General features: G+C 50.7%; 1 protein-coding gene across 2 annotated transcripts in view; it reads right to left on the reverse strand.

Moving 5' to 3' along the window:
* PHACTR4 (phosphatase and actin regulator 4) overlaps positions 1-19,005 on the reverse strand; it is a 67,552-nt gene extending 48,547 nt beyond the window's left edge. For both annotated transcript variants that reach the window (XM_080357615.1, XM_080357617.1), the window contains exon 1: positions 18,961-19,005. The gene's annotated coding sequence lies outside the window, so the exon portion shown is untranslated. The remainder of the gene's footprint in view (positions 1-18,960) is intronic.
* Positions 19,006-21,068: the final 2,063 nt, after the last annotated feature.

Genomic DNA, 21,068 nt, shown 5'->3' on the forward strand with positions numbered 1-21,068 from the left:
GCAGAGGTGCACGAGCCCTTCTACGGGTGCCAAACAGCTCGGCTGTTCTTCTGGCTTCATCTAATAACACACCGACACCACCTGAAAATCTTGGTTTGCTCCTTCAGTTACCACGTTTGAACGTCTTTTGCTACAAATGGCCACGCTGGTTTCCAAATCACAGTATCACAGTATCACAGTATGTTTGGGATTGGAAGGGACCTCAAAAGATCATCCAGTCCAATCCCCTGCTGGAGCAGAAACGCCTGGGTGAGGTCGCACAGGAACATGTCCAGGTGGGTTTTGAATGTCTGCAGAGAAGGAGACTCCACAACCCCCCTGGGCAGCCTGGGTCAGGCTCTGCCACCCTCACTGACAAGAAGTTTTTTCTCAAATTTAAGTGGAACCTCTTGTGTTCCAGCTTGTTCCCATTACCCCTTGTCCTATCATTGTTTTCCACCGAGAAGAGCCTGGCTCCATCCTCCTGACACTCACCCTTTATATATTTATAAACATTAATAAGGTCACCCCTCAGTGTTCTCTTGTCCAGCTCCAGAGCCCCAGCTCCCTCAGCCTTTCCTCACACGGGAGATGCTCCACTCCCTGCAGCATCTTGGTGGCTGCGCTGGACTCTCTGCAGCAGTTCCCTGTCCTGCTGGAACTGAGGGGCCACAACTGGACACAAGATTCCAGGTGTGGTCTCCCCAGGGCAGAGCAGAGGGGCAGGAGAATCTCTCTGACCTACTGACCACCCCCTTCTAACCCACCCCAGGATGCCATTGGCTTCCTGGCCACAAGGGCCCAGTGCTGGCTCATGGTCACCCTGCTGTCCCCAGGACCCCCAGGTCCCTTTCCCCTACGCTGCTCTCTAATATGTAATTTCCCAACCTATACTGGAACCTGGGGCTGTTCCTGCCCAGATGCCAAGCTGACCCAGTTTATCCTGTGCTGATCACGCCCAGAGCAGAGATCAGCTCCTGCGCATCCTGGAGGTAAATCAGAATGTTCCCCCTCAATGCAATGACACAGATTAAACCAAGTTGTGCTCATCTGGCAACATGTTAATGAATGGGGTGCACGATTAATTAACAGCCCTGCAGTTTCTCCCTCTTCGCACTGGAACGTGGCTTGAATTTCTGCACTGGTTGGAGAGCAGTTGCCGTTGGGCAGGAACACAGCAGCTGCTCAGCACCAGGGCTTGGGGATGAAGCAGGAAACAGCGAATAAATCAGAAACTAGTACAACAACTACAAATGCAATTTAAATAGAATGCTAGAATAACTAGGTTTGAGAAATCCGAGTACAGTAGATACTGCAGCAAATTAAACCTGTGGCTTTTCATCACAGATTTAACATGCGATAACTGGCTCCTCACGCGAACAGCAAACACTTTCCAGCAGCGTGGTGGCTGCCTGTGGGTGGCACAGTGATATTACATTACCGGAGAGGAGCCGGGAAGGGAAGGGAGCTGTGACATGTGAGGTGAGTGAGTGTTTCCATCACTTGTGCAAAGTGAACCTTAAAACTGCCCACGGACACACCGTGCAGGACGTGGAGCTGTTCCAGACCCACCTTCACTCGAGCTCTGCCACGGAGCGGCACGTTCAGCTCCGGACTAAGCCCTTTCTCTACCTGTGCCTCAGTTTCCCCCTCTTCAAGCCAGGATTAACTCACCTTGTAAAGCAATTCAAAACCAATTTAGAATTTGCGATACTATTTCCTAGAAACTGCTGCCTCGCATATGACCCCCCCGGTAGCTCCTGGGCTCCTTACCCAGCTAACAAGCTAAACACGGTGATCTTTTTTCATATTTCTACTTGAAACAGATCATACAAACCCTCAAAAAGCCACTATAGCCTCTCCCAGGTGTTTCAGTTAACTGAACGAGCCGTATTTACCAAAGTTTAAACCAAAAGCCAGCAACCGATAGGAAAGGAAAGCAAAGCATGGCGTGGCGACGAACAAAGGCAGCTCGCAGTGACAAACGCTATTTTTGTTGCGCTATCAGTACAGTAAACACTTTAATTCGCCTCCAGCCCTTTGGCAGCGGATCAAGCGCTCTGGGGGTGTGGATGCAGCCGGGAAAAATCCAACCTGCGGGATGAATATAAACCAGCTGCCCGGCTCCCTGTCCTTGACGCAGCTGAAGGGCTTTGCCGCTACCAAAATTACCTTCCCGACTAAAGCGGAGGGGAAAATTAAAGCAGAATGGCTGATTTGGTGTCCTGTCCTGTATCCAAACTGGCGTGGTCAGCAGGACAAGGGCAGTGATGCTTCCCCTGTGCTCTGCATTGGGGAGGCCACCCCTGGAGTGTTGTGTTCAGTTCTGGGCCCCTCAGCTCAGGAAAGAGATTGAAGTGCTGGAGGGTCCAGAGAAGAGCAACAAGACTGGGGAAGGGACTGGAACACAAGCCCTATGGGGAGAGGCTGAGGGAGCTGGGCTTGTTCAGTCTGGAGAAGAGGAGGCTCAGAGCTGAGCTCAGCACTCTCTAGAACTACCTGAAGGGCAGTTCCAGCCAGGTGGGGATTGGGCTCTTCTCCCAGGCATCAGCAATAGGACAAGGGGGCATGGGCTTCAACTCTGCCAGGGGAAATTGAGGCTGGAGATGAGAAAGCAATTCTGTGCAGAGAGAGTGGTCAGGCATTGGAATGGCTGCCCAGGGAGGTGCTGGACTCACCGGCCCTGGAGGGTTTTAAACTGAGATTGGACATGGCACTTAATGCCATGATCTAGTAAACGGACTGGAGTTGGACCAAGGGTTGGACTCAATGATCTCTGAGGGCTTTTCCAACCCAGTCCATTCTGTGATTTCCCTTATGTCTTTCTGCACAACCAACTTCCGCACACTGGGCTTTGTCAGCAATTCAAATTCCTGTGCGATCAGTCCGTACCTGCTCATTACAACAGTTTGTTCTCGTACCGCATCCCGCAGGAAATCTCTAACTGACTCCATCCATACGGGAGCACAGACAACTGAGACCAGAGGATTACTGACTCCTGGGTGAAGAAATTGCAGCAGCCCGGAAGCACTGGACAGCTTGTCTGAAAGTAAAATCCGATACTGCAAAGCAAGCAGAACCATTATAGCAACGTCGCGATACAAATAAACACACCTGCCAACTTGCACATAGTTAATTTTATTCCCCACCAATTTTACTATTATTTTCCAGCCTTTCTGAATTTGTAGGGAGCACCGAAGAATCTCACACCTGTTCCAAAAGGCTGAGCAGAGATAATCACCACGTTCATTAGTCTCAGCGCTGATTGAGTGAAAAAGCTTCACCGGTTCTGGGGAAGCTTTTGAGGGACAAGAGCTGCTTTTCCAACCCAATGGGGCCTTCCCAAGACAAAGTGCGTCTATTGAACAAATCCACGTTAACTTGACAAACGCTACTGAAAATGTGAACTCAGTGCTGCCCTGAAGCACAAGAATGAGCTTATTTGGATGTACCAGCAACAAAAATCTCCATCCCGGACCTGCCATTAAGGCAGCGGTTGAGGGCTGTGGGCTGCACATCTGGGCTCTATATAATCTGTGTCTGCCTTGCACTAGAACACGCACCCAAAAGGCTCATAATAATAAGGTTACTAATTTGCTTTTGGGGGAAAACACAAACCACCTTTGCCTTCAGTTTTGCGGTTTCCATTTTCGTCAAACTTTCAATGCAAACAGAGCAGCCGAGCACACACCGCCACGCCGCCAGAACGCCCCCGGAATTACGACTCGATAGACAATTTCATTTGCAACCACCGTTTCCTCACCAAAATGAGGCCGCTTTTCGTCTCGCAGCCACTCGCAGAGCCAGTTTGTGGAGTGTTTCTGTTTAAGAAGCAACGGGAATGACTTTGGCTGCTATTAAAGCGTTGAAATCTGTCAGCAAGCTCACCTGAATGCTGAAGAGCCAGCGGGTGGATCTGCAGTCCCGCATACGGGTCCTTCCCCAGGAACCCCACACGTTCCTTCCCCGTGTCCTGGATAAACCAACCGCAGGGAAGGCGCCATCTGATTACACCCTGCGCTTCCACCAGCGCACCTTCCGTACATAAAACAGGCACCTCTAATCGGATTCCACACTGAAAGGCAACGCGACGCTCCCACTCAAAGCGAGATATAGGAAACCTGCGCTGCTGAGGCACCTTCATCAACTTAGAGAGTCAACACTCGTTAACTGGACACAGCTCAGATAGCTCCAATTAACTCTGTCTCTGAATGGCTGCTCTGGAATCACGTCACCGTACCCAAGGAGCCTTAGGTTCAGTCTTTTGGTTCAGATTTTGGCAAAGGGTAAGCAGTTCAGGCAGAGTTTGTAATTCAGTCGTAGCCTTATTTTTTCCTTCACAGCCTCACTATAATAATTTCTAATTAAGATATCAAATGTCCTTAAAGAAATTGCCTCTCAGGCAATTTATTCTTCTTGTGTTCTGCAGCTCCAGCTTGAACAAAAAGGTGCCCCAGCCACAACCAGGAAAACAGAGACATTAATTCCCAGTACCGACCTGGCAAACTCCCCATAACACACACAGGCAGCGAGGATCCCACGCGAAAATAACCCAATAAAGCCTCTCAACAAGAACATTTCCTTTTAAAAATAATCAATTTGTAGTTCTCATTGCTGCGGTACAAAGTTTATGAAGCGGCAACACTGTTTGCAGGAGGATCGTGCTCACTACAGCAATCTGAGTTTAATCACCAGAGCAAGTTGCGCCTTAACGCTCGTCCAAAGGGGAAGGATCAATATTACCGCCAATTGGCACGTGGCTGTTCATCTTTCAGGCCCATGGGAGGTTTTGCACCAAACATCAGGGAATATAATCTGAAAAAAGGCAGCGGTGACCTCCTGAAACTCCACCAAGAACAGCAAAGTTTCTTCCAACCAGCTCTCATTGCCGCTCTAACAACTCTCCATTTTGAGATTACACTTTCCGACCAACACATTGAGCGGCATTAAAGAGCTCAGCAAACTATCGCGGCCTCTTTTCGGCCACAAAAGGACCTTCCACCGTGACAATGGTTAGAAAAACATACAGCCCAGCGAGCAAATCTCACCTCACGCCGCCGAGCTGCTCCGGGCCAAGAAAACATAGCGCAAACCGCTTCTCCAACCACGCAAGATTAAACCAGAGGAATCCGCTTCAGCCCAGCAGATCAGGGCACAGACACGATGCGGAACAGTGAAGCATCAAGAGAATCAAAATGCAATAAGGAGAAATAAAAAAACCAACCTTAAAGAAAGAGCAGCTTGACCTGTAAGCTGTGACGTGAGTGCTGATCGACGCCGGGTTTCTGTTCTGCTCAACGGCTGCGTCCTTGGACAGCAGAGCAGGTTCGTTAACATGCTCCGTGACCCCCCGCGCCCCCAGCAGAGCTATCGACACATCACAAACTGCTGCTTTGCTCAGCAAACAGGAGCTTTTGAGAGGTGCCAGCGCAAGGAACGGTTACAAAAGCACCCCCTGCTCCCTCCAACTCCACCGGCACTGCCAGCGCTTCTTAAACAAGGAGCTTTCTGGCCATGGACTTAGTATCAGAGCAAATAGATGAAAAAGGAGTGAACTTGAAGGAGAATGTGATCACTTCGAAATGTAACATTGAAAAGGCATGTTAAGAGAAAGTGCTAACACTAGCAGGACCCAAGGCCATGCTGAGCCATATAAACTGAAAATAAACAAAAAGCACTTTGCTTGGCTTTTAAGACTTCAAAGGGAGCTCTGAGCAAGCCTCAGGAATTCCAAACCTGTGTGTGTATCAGGCAGGAGCACAAGCTGACGGCATTTCTGGAAATGTAAAAGGATGCTGAAATCACGCTCAGACTGTGTCCTTACCTGGAAAACTTACTGATTTTCAATGCAAGCTGACATCACTCATGTGAAACATGCCTTGCTTCAGTCCTTACAGAAGGGAGCAGGTGGTGAAATATTCCATTTTAAGGAAAATAAAAGATTTTTCGGCATGGCACATGCTTCCACAGAGACGCTGGTACCCAGAGGGAGATGGCACAACACAAACCCACTCCCATCCAAGGCTTAACCCCCTTAGATGTGTCCATAGAAAGCCCAACGCCCTCTCCATCGCCTCCCCAGCACAACATGCCCTTCTGAGGAGCAAAGCCCACACGTGGCCCTGCCAGCCCTGGCCAGCACGTACACGACTTGGCACACACACGTACACCACGCCTTGGCACACACACGGTCAACAGACCTGCCGCATTCCTCTGCCATGTGAGATAAGGAGCTCGGCTGCAGACAGGTTGGGTGGGAGTGTTGATCTGCTGGAGACTGGGAAGATTCTACAGAGGGATCTGGATCAATGGGCTGAGCCTAATTGACTGAGGTTCAACAAGGCCAAGTGCCAGGTCCTGCACTGGGTCACAACAACCCCATGGACGCTCCAGGCTGGGGAAAAGCGGCTGGAAAAGGAAAAGGACCTGGGGGTGCTGGTGCCAGCAGCTGAACATGAGCCAGCGTGTGCCCAGGTGGCCAAGAGCATCCTGGCTTGTGTCAGGAACAGTGTGGCCAGCAGGACCAGAGAAGTGATTGTGTCACTGCACCCAGCACTGGTGAGGCCAGACCTGGAATCCTGGGGTCAGTTTTGGGCCTCTCATCATAGGAAGGACATTGAGGGACTAGAGAGAGTGCAGAGGAGGGAACGGAGCTGGTGAGGGGCTGGAGCACAAGTGTGATGGAGACTGAGGGACCTGGGGGTTCAGCTGGAGAACAGGAGCTGAGGGGAGACCTTCTGATCTCTGAACTGCCTGAAAGGAGCTTGGAGCCAGGGGGGTCGGGCTCTGCTCCCAGGAACAAGCGCCAGGAGCAGAGGAAACGGCCTCAAGTTGCGCCAGGGGAGGTTGAGGTTGGATTTAGGAACAATTTCTTCCCCAAAGGGCTGTGGGGCATTGGAACAGGCTGCCCAGGGCAGTGCTGGAGTCACCAGCCCTGGAGGGCTGGACAGACGGACATGAGGTTCTCAGGACACGGGACAGTAAAAGCCCTCCAGTGACAAACCATCCAAACCCGCCGAGCCCAGCACAGCGCCGCCGTGCCTGCAGCATCACAGCTTTTTTCGGGTTAGTTTGAACTGAAAACCAAACTGGAGAAACAGCTAAACCTGAAAGCTTCCTTGGCCAGTAGCGGGTGAGGGCACGCAGGCACAACCGCCAAACACAAACCAGAGCAACTGCACACGGACCCCAAACCAGGATTTAATGAAAGTGTGGTTTCCGAGGCACTTGGCAGCGCACAGGGCAGCTCTGCCCGCGGCACAGGGAATCTCAACAGGCAGCTGACCCAGGCAAAACCAGCCTGGTGCACAAACAGCTGCTTTTAATCCACTTCAGATCCTTAGTTTGTTTGCCACGTGGCCCACAAACAGTTGTGTGGGGATAAGGGGCAGCAGTGAACGCTCAGGACCTCTTCTGCAGCAGCTCCAGGTGTTTACACAGCTGCAACCCCAACCAGGCGTCTCACACCAGAGAGCAGGGTCTGCTGGCATGGAGAAAGGGATCAGTTTGGGTTAGGAAGGCACTAAGTCAGGCTTGCAGCTCCACAACCGGGCTTAAGAGATCTGACGTGAATCACCAGATCCCGCCCACTCCTCTGTTCCTCTTTCCACACCAAAGCGAAGGTGCCGTCCATATCTCTCCAAGCTTTTTGAGCCAGTTACATGAGGATCTATGCTAGACACTCTCAGAGTACCTAATATTACGACAAAACAGGACCTGCTTACTCACATTTATAAGAATATTTGAGATTTGCTACAAAATTGTTATTAAATTCCTCCGACATATTTAGGAGCAAAAAACCTAAAACAACAACTGATCCCAAAGTGTCGGGATTTGCCGTTCCCGGGTTTTGAGCGAGCAGGGCCTTGTGGTCACAGCCAAAGGCTGAGACTGACCCGGGAATTCCAGTTCAACCAGTTCCACCCTTTCTGCCCCTCATTCCTGCCGCTTTCTTGGAACAACAGACAGCAACAAAACCCTACCCCAATCTATACCGGAATAAACAATTCACTGTAAACCCACGCAGTGGAAAGCCACCTGCTCCCCTGCACAATTAAAAGCATTTCCAAACTCCAGCTCTCCCTCGGCCAGCACAGACAGATGGACACGAGAGGCACGGACGGCACAGAAAACCCGCTCCAGTCCCAGCAAAACCTTTGTACGGCGGCGGCCCCAGACACAAAGCAGAGTCTGCCGCCACAAGAGCTGTTTTGTTAAGGGATCACAACATAAATCAGCCACAAAACCAGCTCAAACTCGCATGTTGGCCAATTAAACTTGCAATCCGCTAAAACACACACACACTGATTTCTGAGGGCTGTGCCTCTCCACTGGCACATCCAGCTGATCAATTCCTGCCCCAGCCGTCCCCAGACCAACAGTAAATGTGACTAAATTTAAAGTGCAATGGCTCAGTCCTCGCCACAGACAACTACAGATTGTCACTTTCTCACACAGCCTCCTCTCATTCAATACCATGTTACAGGAAGGAAATAAGCCCTTTGCAAAGGAAGCGATAGCCCTGAGAGCAGGCAATAAACCGCTGAGATGGGAACCGATCTGCCCCGCTCGCTCCAGCAGGACCTGTCCCCAACACCATCATCCTGGGTCTGAGGGTATTGAGGGCAGAGCTGGATCCTCCGCGGGAACAGGCACCGCTCCGAAACCGCTTGTGGTAAGACAAATGCTAATAAAAGAAATTCACCAATCCAAACCCAAAGATTCACCGCTCCTATGAATCACACAATATCATTATTCCTCCTGCCCATCAAAACAGAAATGTCTCACCTCGCAGAACAATTGCTGCGATCGCCCGGGCTCACAAAAATCTATCCCATCTGTTCAAAAGCCGACTGCACTGAATGAAACTATTCGATAAGCGCTCTGCTAAAAGACGGCAAACATTTCACCCCACAACGGCTACTTCAAATACCAGTAAGAAGGCAGTCAGGTCGGTTAGTACGAGCCAGCAGAAACGCAGCTTTCTAGCACGTAATTCTGATTGAAGACAGAGCTCATGGAGACGCTGAATTTCAGACTCAGGCCTGCAGCTGCGAGAAGGCTCCACAAAGGCAGGTTTAGAAGGTCTCGTGTCCCAGCTGCTGCAGTCAGAAAGCAAGAATTAAAGTGTTTCTGCCTCCGAACGGAAAAGGCAAATAAACCAGGATCCTCCACTTACCTGCAAAGTGTCTGTGTAAGCGGCAAAGCTGCTGCGGTCCCTGACTGCAAGGGACAGGTGTGGAGGGGACACCAACAGTAACACAGGAGCCCGTCAGCACAGAGGGTGACACCAACACCACTGACAGAGCCCCACATGCCATCCCAGCTCCAGAACCGTGTTCCCGAGTGCTTTACTGCCCATTTTTGCACAGCACTTTAAACCCAAACATGATTGACCCAGGGACACATGCACGAGTCAGCCTGTTCAGTTCTGGGCCCCTCAGCTCAGGAAAGAGATTGAAGTGCTGGAGGGTCCAGAGAAGAGCAACAAGACTGGGGAAGGGACTGGAACACAAGCCCTATGGGGAGAGGCTGAGGGAGCTGGGCTTGTTCAGTCTGGAGAAGAGGAGGCTCAGAGCTGAGCTCAGCACTCTCTAGAACTACCTGAAGGGCAGTTCTAGCCAGGGGGGGATTGGGCTCTTCTCCCAGGCATCAGCAATAGGACAAGGGGGCACGGGCTTCAACTCTGCCCGGGGAAATTGAGGCTGGAGATGAGAAAGCAATTCTGTGCAGAGAGAGTGGTCAGGCATTGGAATGGCTGCCCAGGGAGGTGCTGGACTCACCGGCCCTGGAGGGTTTTAAACTGAGATTGGACATGGCACTTAGTGCCATGATCTAGTAAACGGACTGGAGTTGGACCAAGGGTTGGACTTGGTGATCTCTGAGGTCTTTTCCAACCCAGTCCATTCTGTGATTCTGCGTTCCTGGGAACCAGCACACAGCCAGCGATGGTTTTCAACCAGCATCTCCCTGACAGCCTGTTGGCAACGGACACGTTCTCCTTCTGTTTAATGCAGATACAAACGCGTTCCCAACAGATTCCCATTTCAACCGCCCTCGCTGTCACAAGCAAGTCACATGCCCTATCAGAATCAGGACGCTTTATTTGCTTTTAAAGCGTTCGTGCTCCAAAGAGACGCAAAAAATGAAGAGAGCGGACGATGGGTGCAGAAAAACAACACGTTGGTGCTTCCCTGAGAACAATCACAACACCAACTCCAGATGAGGTTGTGTTGAAGCCCGACCCATCAGTAGCACATTCAGCCATTCCCCGAGCGCTGCCCGCCCAGGACATATCCAGCCAAACGCATTTCTCCAGGACCAGCGCTGTGCTCCGAGTTCAAGAATGCACCTTATTTTTATAGGACACAAAAGCAGGACGGCATGTGGCTTTAAATACACAAAGCAGCGCTATCCACTGCATTAGCTTCATCATGCAAATCAACCCCCTTGCTACAGGCATTAAGAGTGAAGGCTCAAATAGCTTCCTGCAGCAAAGTCACCTTGGAAATACCGAGGAATTGGAGTTCCCAGTAAAACAGGACTGAACAGCAGCTGTAAAGAGTGTCCCGATAACTTATGAGCCAAAAGATAACGTCAAACCCCGAGGGAACAATTTGTGGAGCGCGCAGGACTCGCTCATCTTATACGATGAGATAGCTCTATCTTAACTGCTAATCGAAAGGTAATAAGCTAAGCATCTCACACCAACGTGAGGAATCCTCCTCTTTGCATTTACTTAGCACTGCGGCCACACAGCAAGGTGCAAACCTTAAGAAACGCTCGTGCCAGTTATTAAACAAGCCAGAACTGTTTCAGTACCCACAACACGCACTGCAAACGCAGAATAGCTGTCAACATTAGTCCCCCGTGAAAACGCCAACTCCGATCAGAGCACATGAACGAATGAGCCATAATACTCACGAGAAACCCACAGTGAACTGAAAGTGAACTCCACCCTCTCGGTAAAGATTTCACTGCTATAGAAACTATGATTAAACACACAGGGCTGTGAGTCAGCTACCTGGAACGAAGGGACGCCGGGGCAACCGCGGGAGCACCGAGCACCAGCCGGCAGATGATATTTGGGTCACCAAAGACACCCCCCAGCATCCCAAACCCGCAGCATCGCTCAGATGCTTCTCAGTTCGCGTTAACACTTAATCTTCCTTACTTTGGGGGTTACTTTGTTCAGGGGGGTTTTGTTTGTGGTTTTCTTTGGCAGCACTCAAAGTTGCACACACTCATCACAGGAACGGGGCCAACAGTTTCCAATCCATTTTGACACGAACTGGGTAAAGCACCGAAAACCCAAGCGCAGATGCCTCCGGCCCAGCTGCGTCTCTCTCCACGGCGTTTCCAATCGAGGCCGCAGAAAAGCCGGAGGACGACGGGCACGGCTTAGCAGCAGCTCCCTGTTCTGCAGCCTGAACAAAGTGGATTTCAAAGAGGTTTAATTTTCCCAGAGACTAATGCTCTCAAATCAGAATAAATCCTCCAAAAGAAGAGATTATCCAGAAATTTACTAGTTAGAAATGTTAATACATCCAGTGTTTATGCAAGGATTGCTGCTCTCTCCATGCAAAAGCATCACCTGTACAATTTCATACTAAAGGAGAAGCAGATTTCTGCTGGTTTTCCCCCCCCACCTCCCTTTCCACACCAAAATGTAGCACAGCAGCTTTGTAAATACCACTTTCCAAGAGCAGCAGTAATTTAGTGAAGAATCAAGGCAAACTTGTTCCTATCACACTAGGAAAGCTCTGGATAATCCTCTCCTGCAAAGGAACTTAACACAGAAAACAAGATCTACAGGCAGAAAAGTCCAGTGTGAAACCTGGAAAAACACTGAAAAAAAAAAGCAGAGCTGAAACTGTAAATCACATGTTCATAAAACACAGGACGTGGTGCAAATGAAGAACGAACGACTGGAACACTGCTGATTCAACCAGAGCATGGCAGCAGTGCACATACCTGCTACTCAGACCAACGCTTCCTCCTGCTATTCATATTCTACTCACTAAATGCCCCGTTTATACACCGTCCAACACGTAGCACGATGGGACCCAGACCTGTATAACCTGGCTGCTAATTGCAGCCCTTATGGCTGAGATGCATTAATTCATCCCTCTAGCTATGAACACGAGTGTGACTACACCCAGATGTAACCTCAGTGAGGACAAAGAGGATAAAACAGGTACAGGGACCTGCCTGACGTCCAACAGCACGGCAGCAACTCCACTGGGAGCAAAATCGCTCCTCCTGTCCACCCAAGCAGCCTCATTTTCCCTGGACTCACCCTAGTTGATAGGTACACAAGACCCAGTCATTAGAATCCAAATTGAAAGCTTCGTTTGGAAGCTAAAAGCAGATGAGAACTAGTGGTGATTAATGTAATCACTACTGTCAACTTGATTTTGGGGATCTGGCTGTCTCACAGCACTCCTTCAGTCTGCTTTCCAAGCCTGATGCGTTCACACAGGCTTCTGCGTGCCTAACCCTGCAACACATTCGAAACAAGCAAATTAATTTTGAAAATTCCCCGATTTCTTTCTGCCAGATGTATTCTGCATAAAGCCACCACCACCCTCCAGAGGAGCTGAGTATTTTCTTAATGCTCCCCAGAAACAGCCTCGCTGGGCGAGGTACCAAAGGAACCAGCCTAAACTGAGAGACCAGCAACAGCAAACTGAGCTGGTTCCAGTATAAGTTGGGGAATGAGCTATTAGAGAGCAGAGTAGGGGAAAGGGACCTGGGGGTCCTGGGGACAGCAGGGTGACCATGAGCCAGCACTGGGCCCTTGTGGCCAGGAAGCCAATGGGACCTGGGCTGGGTTAGAAGGGGGTGGTCAGTAGGTCAGAGAGGTTCTCCTGCCCCTCTGCTCTGTCCTGGGGAGACCACACCTGGAATCTTGTGTCCAGTTGTGGCCCCTCAGTTCCAGCAGGACAGGGAACTGCTGGAGAGAGTCCAGCGCAGCCACCAAGATGCTGCAGGGAGTGGAGCATCTCCCGTGTGAGGAAAGGCTGAGGGAGCTGGGGCTCTGGAGCTGGACAAGAGGACACTGAGGGGGGACTCATTGCTGGGGATCAATATGGAAAGGGGCAGTGTCAGGAGGATGGAGCCAGGCTCTGCTGGTGACAACCAGGGACAGGACAAGGGGCAATGGGTGCAAACTGGAACACAGGAGGTTCTGCTTAAAGATGAGAAGCAACTTGTTGGGGTGAGGGTGGCAGAGCCTGGCCCAGGCTGCCCAGGGGGTTGTGGAGTCTCCTTCTGTGCAGACATTCCAACCCGCCTGGACACCTTCCTGTGTAACCTCATCTGGGTGTTCCTGCTCCATGGGGGGATTGCACTGGATGAGCTTTCCAGGGCCCTTCCAACCTCTGTGAGCAGCACATGCAGGAACAATATTTTTTTCCAGCCCAGGCACTTCTCTCCCTGCAAATCCTATTTATCTTCATACTCTGAAATATAAATCCCAAATTTATGAGAGGAGTAAAATGGAACAGTAACAGCAAAAACCACTTCTTGCAATGTTAGGTGTCGGATTGAGTTAGCAGGTATGAATTTTCCTCAAGTTTCCCCTCTCTGGTCCTCTATTAACTCTCTTCGCTTTGTGTTGAACAGGTAACAGAAAAGCCAGACGGCCCAAAGCCACAGATAACTTCAAAACTGCTGTGAAATAGCAGGAGCCAAGAGAGCCTGACAGCACTCAAACAACAATCCCACCCAGAGGCTGATATTGCTCGCTAAAGGCACAGCTGAGCCAAGGGAAATCGTGTTTAAACATGCCTGCAACCCCAGTTTTTCTGTCAATAATGTGGGACTGGACGTTAAAAAATTGATTTGGAAGTAGAAGATGAAAAATTCTGTGACCTCCCTCACCTCTGGCCCTGATCCACAGCCGGGAGAACAGGGTACGGATGCACTTGGGAGCAGGATATAAGCACTAATTTAACTCTCAGCACAAGGTGAACGAAGCTGCAGTGACTCTACGGGGAATGTGCCACTTCTCAGCTGCTGCTAATCAAAATGTGTAAGTGAAAAACACTGTTTTAATTATTTGTTCTCTCTTTTGGCATCACACAAATACCCTTTACAGGAGAACAAACCCAACTGGCCACAACAGCCCTTTTCCTCCTTCTGCTGTTTCCCACCTGGCAGTAAATTACACCTGGTTTGCAACACGCAGACTGGACTTAATATCCCCAACAATAAAAGACCAACCTTGCCGGCACAAATCAGACAGTCTATCACTGATTTCAGTAATTATCCTCCTCCTCCCAGGTCCCGGCTGATAAAGATAACCCAGGCAGCACAAGGTCACTGCACACAGGAGCACAGATCAGGAACTGAAATTCCGCGGGTCCATCCACATTTCCACTGCCATTTTTTTAAATGTATTTCCACAGCGCCCGGGGCAGCGTGTTCAGCCAGCAAAGACCAGTCCAAACCCTCTCGACCCCACTTTGATCGCTGTGTAAACCCGCTGAAGCCTCTTCTGCGCTAGGGCACGATGCTGGTAATAGCTGTACCTGCAAACCCGTGTCCTGCCGATCTTGGCAATGCACCGAACCAGCAAAAGCTTTTAGATGGCTCTGGAGCTGGAAGTGATCAATAACACAGCACCAGCAGCACTGCTGTGCACCTCCACGGAGCTCTTGCCAAGGCAGAAATGATATTGATAGAAATCCCCCTTCCAGCAGGCACTGCTACAGCAGCCCACGACCCCACACCTCAACGTTACTGATTTGACTTCAAGTGGAAGAATGAGACAAGAGAACACGAGCCATCCAAAAGCACGCAAACACAGCAAATGCCAAAGTCCCCTTAAAATTGGCTTAGACAGTTTGTTCAAAGCTCAGATTCTCTGAAGGTGATGACCTTTGGCTTTGCCCCCTCTGGAAACTCCACCTCCACGAGCACAGAACAGTTTGCAATCCTCACCTCCTACCTGAAAGCCACTTTTAGCAAGAAAAAAATGAGAGATTATTTCTAAGACACTCTCCACAACAATGTGTTTGTAACACCAAGAGGCCCAAGCAAAACACTGTGCAGACACCAAACAGGACGGTGCCTCTCAGACTTTGATCCAAGTTTATATTAATAAATCAAGGCTTCTCAGTAGAACTCAGGCCAAATATTTCTTGCTTGCACCCTCAAATGCTAGCTGCATTGGGGGGAAAACAGAGATTCACCTCTCCTGCAGACAAGTGGAGGGCAACATTGGTTGATATTAAACAACTAAATCCACGGCAACACATCTCTAATGAAGGGGTTCACTTTTGTGGGTTAATTAACTAAAGGAAAACGTGGCTGCCAGTACCTGTCCAGTCTGCAAAGAAGTTCATATTCATAGCAGGAGCTTTCTGGAGCCGGTAGAGTGAAAAGGTTCAAACCCTCTAGTTTAAGTGCTGTTACACTTTACCAAAGTCCAACCATCTTTACCGAATCTGTCTCAAAAGGCACGTCATTGGAGGAGAGGAGCTCAGTGCAGCAGCTCAAGAAGCGCCAGACATGCACAAACCCACCTCATCAGTATGCACCTTATTTTGCCCCGCGACATCCAGCAGACATGGTTAATTAGTTCGTGATAATGCGCTGCCCATAACGACTTCTGAACTTGGCTGTGCAGCTGGTAGGTGAGCAATGCTTCGCTGTGTTTTGTAAGCAGCATGCCAAAAGGCACAAACACAAAAGAATAAAGTTAACAATCTGTTTACCCAGTCCCTCTTTCTCCTCCCATTGCTGCTGCTGGCCAATGCTTGGGCAAAAAAAAATATATATATATATATATCTTTCCAGGATTCAGCAAAGAGAAATCATTTGGACTGCTCTCAATTTTCCTCTCTCTGTCACCGGTGCTTCATGTTATTTCACACCATCCATCCAGTCACGAGATGAAGCCTGTTCCTTTGACTAATATCATTAAAAGCCTCTCTCTGGAGATAATTAGTCCTCCCTCCCCCATCCCTTCGCCAGCACAACGTGGACAGAGCAGAGTCAGCAGCAAACAAAGACATTCAAACAGCGGGACAGCCAAAGCTGCCTCTCACCTCCACATCTCACCCTCCAAAACAAATCCACACCTCAAGCAATAGAACCAGGAATGCAAGAACAGGATCTATAGATTAAGGGCTTCGTCGTGTAGAGAACAGCAAAACAGCAATTCCTCATTTGCAAGGAGCGTAAATACCAATGCATAATTAGGCATCGCTAGAGGTTTTGCACGGTCACCTTTCAACCCCGAAAGATCAACTTGAGTCATTCAAAACCAGCGGATAAGAGTAAGAATCGGGAAAGCTGCAAACTTTTACCTGCGGTCCCCAGCCGGCAACAAATCACACCAACCTCCACACCTCACATACAGAAAGTCCTGAGGGCAGAGACAAATGAAGGACAGTCCCCATTTGAGACCCACGGCTAAAGATTCACAAAATCCTGTATATCTATACGCTCACTCCTCACCTGGAACCTGCTCTTGGATGTTGGGGTGCAGCTTGGAAGGAGTTAAACCCCCAACCCAGAGCCAGCCTAAGGTCCGACCACGGGCCGGTGCATTCGCTGCCGGACTAACGCGTGACCCCACCGCGCAGGAAAGAACTGGAAACTGTTATCGCCGCGGCACTGACAAGTCAGCAAGAGCTACTAATTAAATGATAAAAATAGATCTCTGAAAGAGCTGCTTTTTTTTTCCCCTGACACAAAGCTGAGGCCCTAATGCTGCCGCACAGCCATTAGTTTTCCACAGGATCCAAACACACGAGCAACAAACAAAAAGCTTTTCACACTCATTAAAAAAAACAACACCCACGTGGCACTTGTTTGTAGAAAATCTCAGCTAAAAATTAGGAAATCAATTCTGAATGACATGGAGCATCTGTCCACCACGTACACTTCAATGGAAGGAGGAATGAGGTGACATCTTTGCCCCCACCAGCCGTATTAGCTTCTTTACACTCCCTGCAGCCCAAAGTTCTGGTTTTGCCTAAAAAATGACCATGTTTTGAGGTGACCCAGGTGGTCCCAAGGACATGTGCAACTTGCCCCGTGCACAGCACCCCTTAAACCAGCGACAAAAAGCTCTTATCAGTGCAACCTCCACCATTGTGTGGGTTTTGCTTCACACCCCCCGCCAGGCACAGGTTTGGTACAGCTCATAACTGAATATTCATCACTGACTAACAGACCTGCAGGAACTGCAGCGTCAGTGATTTTTAATACATATAATGCCCCAACACACGCCAAACACAATGAAATCTGATCAAAATAGAAGCCGTTTGTTTAAATACAAGTGATTTGGCTCTCAAAGCTGTCATCAAATTAAACTGGAAATCAAATTAAGCAGTGATTGAATGAAGGAGAAGGCTGTATAATCACAGATTACTGATCCAGCGGCATGAAAACAAGGACGCAATCACATTCCCCTTGTTTTGTGGCAGCCTCAACCATATTCCCAGAAGGATTCCCCTCATCTCCCAGGACTCGAGGATGCTCTGTGCCTCACATACGGCTCATTTCTCGGTAGCCCAGAAGGAAAACGTTCCTTACACAAACACCCTTTGAGATATTACCCGATAACAAACCCAGCCCTGTGAAAGTACAAGCTGACACACTTTAAACTGCGCTAATTTGGGACAAACCAGAGCAGTCATTTCCAGCGCTGCTGGGAAGAACAAGTTTAAACCTCCTCTGAATGGGAAAAGGGGTTTGTTGCCATCAGCGTCGTCCAAGGTATTAATTTAAATTGGCGTAGCTGTGTGCCAATGCATTCCCTCCGAAATGGCTCCATTTGGGCTTTAGTTACCCCTTTTTTTGCACTGTCATTAGAGAAGGAATTTAAACTATGTAAAATTACAATCTTAGGTCTTGTCTACTCTTAAAAATAATTTTGATTAATTTAAACAGTAGGTTTGAGGAGTAACAGACATTTATAATGAAATGATAGGCAGAGGACTATAATTCCACTCCAGTAGAACTTACACAGCACTAACATCAAGCTAATTCAGCTGAACCCTCCCTTTACCCACCAAGAATGGACCACGACAAACTTCATCATTCTCCTTCCACTGGGAGCAAACCTGAGTCTGCCCAGGACCTGCTGATGTTCAGTTTTCAAGTTTAAAACTCACTCCTGTACAAGCCAAGGTTTCTTTACAGAGAGATGCAATCACAAGCATCCTCACTTCTCTTTCTAGGCTTGTGGAAGCAGCATTTCAACTTTCTAAGGTTTAAGAGGAGCTTTTTACTTATTTTCAGCCTCGATTAAGCACCTTCTCACCTCATTCACTTTATTTATTCAGCTCCTCCAGCCCCAGAGAGGGGCACCAAGCCCTCACCCACCTGCACCTGGACAAACACACCCCAGTGCAAGAGAGGTAAATAATTCATCTGCACACAAACACAGGGAAGGAACAATTAGAGGAGAAAGCACAGCAGCGACGTTTCGAATTTCAGCCAAGACGAAGACAGAACAGATCAAACAAAGAAATACCAAAGGGGCTGCCTCGGAAAGAACTTAAAGGTGAAAGCGCTCGCACAGACACCAACAGGACGGCAAACGGGATGAAAAGCGGGTTTTACTCTGCGCCGCGGCCCGAGCCCCCGGCGGCAGCGCACGGCCCGCCCGGCCCGCCTTCCACAGCCGCTCCTGGGGCAGCTGGGGCCGTGAGCCGGGTCCCGGAGGAGCTTCCCCAGCCCGGCCCCGCGGAGCTCCGGGGTGCCCGGCGGGCAGAGCACGGCCCGGAGTGACCGCCGGGCCCGGCCCCCGCTGCCCTCACCCCCCGGCGCTCCCCTCACACCCCCCGGCGCTCTCCTCACACCCCGGCACCCACACAGGCCCCGGCACCCACACAGGCCCCTCTCGCCCCCCGCCGCCCCCCGCTCACACACCGCCCGCGCCACGCAGCGCTGCCGCCCGGCACAGGAGCCGGGCCGGGCCCGGCCGCCCCCCGGCGGTGCTCCCCGGCCGGCCGCGCTCACCGCCTGCCCGCGGACACCGGCGCCCTCCGCCGCTCCCGGGCCGGCCCGCCGGAAACCTCGGGGGGAAGAGCCACGCGGAGCATGCCGGGACATGTAGTCCGCCCGGCGAGACCACGCCTCCCTCGGGATAGGCCACGCCCCTTTATGACGGGTCACGCCCCCTTATGGCGGGCCACGCCCCTTATGGCGGGCCACGCCCCCTCGCTGCGTATGGGGGCAGCGGGAGGGACGTGAAGTGGGATCGGGGAATTTGGGGGGACGCTGGCGGGGGGAGCTGGGGGGGGGCCATGGGAATTTGGAGTGGGGGTGATAGGGTGCTGTGGGGGTTGCAGTGAGGCTTTGAGGTCAGGGGGTGACAGGGGTCATAGGGGTTTAGGGGTGCTGGAGGGGCGTGTGGTAAGGCTTTGGGGTCAGGTGGTGCCCTGGGGGTCAGGAACTATTTAACGTCCTTAAGCAAAACAAGATAATATATTTATTTATGTACATATATATATATATATGTCAGAGCTCAAACGTCACCAAACCTCCGTACCAGCGCTGCTGCGGGTCCCCAGCGAGCGGCGCTGCCGCCCCGGGAACGCGGGAGGAGTGGCAGCCCCGGCCCCCCCGGGAACGCGGGAGGAGCGGCAGCCCCGGCCCCCCCGGGAACGCGGGAGGAGTGGCAGCCCCGGCCCCCCCGGGAACGCGGGAGGAGCGGCAGCCCCGGCCCCCCCGGCGCGACCGTGGGAACGTCCCGGGGGCTGTTAGGGCTGCAAATCTATTGCCGGGCAAGGAAATGGAGGGTTGAGGGGAGAGCGGCGCCCGTGGAGCTGGTTTGTTCCCCTCTATTGCCCGAGCATAGAATCACGGAATCACTTCGGTTGGAAAAGACCTTCAATATCGTGTCCAACCACTCCCCAGCCCTGTCCCTGCCCCATGTCCTGAGAACCTCATGTCCGTCTGTCCAGCCCTCCAGGGCTGGTGACTCCAGCACTGCCCTGGGCAGCCTGTTCCAATGCCCCACAGCCCTTTGGGGAAGAAATTGTTCCTAAATCCAACCTCACCCTCCCCTGGCGCAACTTGAGGCCGTTTCCTCTGCTCCTGGCGCTTGTTCCTGGGGAGCAGAGCCCGACCCCCCTGGCTCCAAGCTCCTTTCAGGCAGTTCAGAGATCAGAAGGTCTCCCCTCAGCTCCTGTTCTCCAGCTGAACCCCCAGGTCCCTCAGCCTCCTCCTCCCTTGCCTGTCCCTTCCGCACAGGTCACAGTGCGGCACTCCAGCTGCACAGTCCCAGGGCATTCCAGTGTCCCCAGTGAGGGTTTCACAGGGTGGGAGGGAAGGGACCGGCCTCTGGTCACTGTCTTAGCTCACGGGGACAGAATGTGTCCTGCCCATGGAGCCCAAAATATCCCCAGGCACGGTCCATCCCGGCGCCAGCCCCAGTTCCCTGTGTAACCCACACCGTGCCCAGTGCCACCAGGTCACCATGGGGCAGACACCGTCACAGGGGTGTTGCTGCTTCTGCAGGGTGTTTCAAAAAGATAAACCCAATTTGAAAACATTAGATATGAATTAAAGTATTATGTCATCATTGTGCAGCAGGTGGAGAGAATATAGATCCTTGAGGAGCTGCTTTGTTTCCAGCCTGAATTTATCTACTTTGGACTTTGTCAGCCTTAAAGGCTCATTTAGCACAGCCCACAATCATTATTATTATTATTTTCCTATTGCATTACTGCATTTTTTAAACACCACTAACATTATGTTTTTAAACTGAGGGCAATTGTAATGCAAACAAAATGCATACATTGGGATCATAACTATCAGCTGCAGGTAGGGAGATTATTAACATGCCTATTGCCCTGCGAGATGGACAATGAAAGCTGCGGATAAATTATAGACGTGCTTATAAATTGCAGACCTTGGTTAAACACAGGGTGAGGAATTGATTCGTTTATAATTGTGACCATCTGAAAAAGGGAAGGGGATTAAAACGGCACAATGACCCAGGCAATGAGTTAAAGGAGACCCACAGTGCCAACTCACCCACGAGCTGTTTGAAGCTGTAGTGGAAAAATGAGAGAAAAATAAAGCAAGGACCGGTCCTTCCTGGGCGCTGCTGCTGCTGGGGG

Source organism: Nesoenas mayeri (genome assembly GCF_963082525.1).
Source record: "Nesoenas mayeri genome assembly, chromosome: 21".
Lineage (NCBI taxonomy): Eukaryota > Metazoa > Chordata > Aves > Columbiformes > Columbidae > Nesoenas > Nesoenas mayeri.